We start from the raw sequence: 928 nt of genomic DNA, 5'->3' as shown, positions 1-928 counted from the left end.
ACTCACACCCTTGTGGCGGCGGCATCTTGGGGTGCTACCAGCGTGACAAGCGACGGGAACGAGCACCGGGGCAGCAGCTGCTGTGGGGTGAAGCCATGTGGCTGCACCTGGCCCACGTTTGTCTTTCTGCTCCTGCTCCCTCTCTCCACCCACCTTCCTCCTCTGGAAGGCTTTTGTGTTTCATGGAAACCATGTGAGAGTCCCCAGATTAATTCAACCCTAAAGGGAGGGATCTCAAAACACCTAGTTCCTTTTAAAAATAAGGAAATGGAAGCCCTACGGGGGTAAGTTCCTTGGCCCAGCTCACCAGGTGGATGTTGGCCGAGCAATGACTGGAGTCAAATAATTAAACCCATTTTGCAATGTTCTTTCCGCTATACCAGTGGCCTTGCAACATTTGTTAGCACAATCCATAGCATGAAACAAATTTTATATCATCACCCACAATGTCTACACATACATGCAACTTGCACAAAACTCTCACAAAACCATACTTTACTGTATGTGATATACTTTGCTATTTTCTATTGCAGTATATTCACTTAAAAATATTCTGGAGATTGCTTGCCAGCATGTGTACTAAAATTGGAACAATACAGAGAAGATTAACATGGCCCTTACACAAGGATAGCATGCAAATTTTTCTCATATTTTTTTGTACACTTACCAAATGTTCCTTTTCTTTCCAGGGATAATATTTATAGGTGTACAGTCAAATAATTTGCATTTTTTCTAATTAGATACATCGACTGAACGTCTACGAATGTAGGAGTTGAATTAGATAAGGGGGGAGGGGTGTCCCTTCCAGCTCTAACCTGCCATGCACCTAATCAGGAATGAGCTTATTGTCTGATCTGGCCTTAATTCTGAAAGGCAGAATGACTTAGTAGGGTGAACACTGGGTTAGCCCTGGCTCCACAATCTTCCA

At 43.8% G+C, this 928-nt stretch overlaps 1 pseudogene; it reads left to right on the top strand.

The window, feature by feature from the left end:
* The first annotated feature begins 560 nt into the window (after positions 1-560).
* LOC148093452 (U6 spliceosomal RNA) lies at positions 561-655 on the top strand (annotated as a pseudogene).
* Positions 656-928: the final 273 nt, after the last annotated feature.

The sequence above is a fragment of the Miniopterus natalensis genome, chromosome 3 (genome assembly GCF_054644295.1).
Source record: "Miniopterus natalensis isolate mMinNat1 chromosome 3, mMinNat1.hap1, whole genome shotgun sequence".
NCBI lineage: Eukaryota > Metazoa > Chordata > Mammalia > Chiroptera > Miniopteridae > Miniopterus > Miniopterus natalensis.
This window is presented reverse-complemented; position numbering and strand designations above follow the sequence as displayed.